The following is a 1,634-nucleotide window of genomic DNA, read 5'->3' as shown; positions in this document are numbered from 1 at the left end:
TTTTTTTTAACACACACGGAGCAGAAACAAAAACGCGGCATAATACTTGCAAAATTCAGACTTGCCAGGGGGGATTTGACAGGTGAAACAAGCTCGAGGAACTGTATTGCTCCATGCTATGCTTTCATGCCGCAGCCCTAATTTGCATCCACATGCTTTCCATAAAGTTCCTCCTTCAAGACATTCTCAACACTAACTGTTTAATTTGTGTTTGGCTCGGATATGCTGAATGTCTGCAAGCGGCGCGTTCATTCGAGAAGTTGCTGTTATTTTGTCCTACTTAAAGGCTTCTGCTCCTGCTCCTCATCCACTGTGGTGCTGTATCCTCTTCACCATTGCGCCCCTGAAGCGGCGGGTTTAATTGCCAATTAGACGTCGGCGTGCAACACGGTTCTGGAATGTGTCGGGATTCATGAATATTTGATGCTTTTACAGACGCTCACATTCACATGAAAGGGGAGGTTCATCCTTGGCCCCGTCTACGTATAGAACTTTGACGGAGGTCAGGATGGCATCACGTCACACGTGACGCTCAAATAAAAATAGGATTCGAAACTTGGAGATAATACTTTTTTTTTAACCCTAAAATATAAAATATCCCAAAGGCTCAATGAATAAATATCAATGCAAACAAGAAAAACTTACTTGTCAGATATGTATGCATGTACTGTATACTGTATATTGATCAATGAATTGTGTATATATATATAGATATTTTTTTTTAACAAGATGCGATTAAAAAGGCAGCTGCCAGTTCTTTTATTCATGAATTGAATTTCATTTTGCAGGAAGCCGGATCCCACCGAGTGGAACTATTGATTCTTCTGGAAGACATTTTTGAGGAAAGAATCGGGGTTGTACGTTACTGTATCCAGTGGACATCTGTAACAAGCCATTATGATGGATCTCCTCCATTATCTGTCGCTCTGGCAGATGGCACGCTTTGTCATTAACGCCGCGCCCCCATGAATTATTCATCCCAGGACGGGCCAACCAATAGCGATATAATCTCCTCACGCCTTTTGAATGTGGAAACATCATCGCACATCCGATTGATGTATTAAAACATAATGAGGCCCCTGGTTTGGCAGGCTTACCAGGTGCAGCGGAGGACAGAGAAGGTGCGCCAGGAGGAACAATTGACGATGCAAGCCCGTGGAAAATCCACAGGCTTCATCAGCTGATGGCTGTTTTGGACAGAAGAGAGGGCGGCCCTCACTGCCCGTCTGCGAGGAGAGTGCTATAAACTAAAAAGACATCAAAGTGTCAACACTTCCGCTCACTCCCAAACATAAGCACGACAAGACAATCGATAGAAAAGCTGGAGACTTGCTGTTAAAAGTCACGACAAGACATATAGGAAACTCTTTGCTGTGACATTTTTAAGACGCTATTTTGTAAGAGTATTTACAGTATACAGGCAAGGTGGAATTTCAAGTCGAATGTCGTTTGTGTAGTACCACGCTGTGCCACAACATGCCTGGCAGCACTGAGCTGTGCAGGTCGTAAATGCCATTTAGTATTGCTGTGTGCCGTTTCTTACCCCATTGTGTGTGTGTGTGTGTGTGTGTGTGTGTGTGTGTGTGTGTGTGTGTGTGTGTGTGTGTGTGTGTGTGTGTGTGTGTATGTAAGAA

The 1,634-nt window shown here is 43.8% G+C and overlaps 1 protein-coding gene across 2 annotated transcripts in view; it reads right to left on the bottom strand.

Moving 5' to 3' along the window:
* cabp7b (calcium binding protein 7b) overlaps positions 1 to 1,634 on the bottom strand; it is a 68,597-nt gene that overhangs the window by 19,326 nt on the left and 47,637 nt on the right. For both annotated transcript variants that reach the window (XM_019872182.1, XM_019872183.1), the window contains one exon: positions 1,098 to 1,247. The gene's annotated coding sequence lies outside the window, so the exon portion shown is untranslated. The remainder of the gene's footprint in view (positions 1 to 1,097; positions 1,248 to 1,634) is intronic.

This window comes from Hippocampus comes, unplaced genomic scaffold (genome assembly GCF_001891065.2).
Source record: "Hippocampus comes isolate QL1 unplaced genomic scaffold, H_comes_QL1_v1.1 scaffold260, whole genome shotgun sequence".
Taxonomy (NCBI): domain Eukaryota; kingdom Metazoa; phylum Chordata; class Actinopteri; order Syngnathiformes; family Syngnathidae; genus Hippocampus; species Hippocampus comes.
The sequence above is the reverse complement of the archived record's forward strand: the minus strand, read 5'-3'. Positions and strand labels throughout refer to the sequence as shown.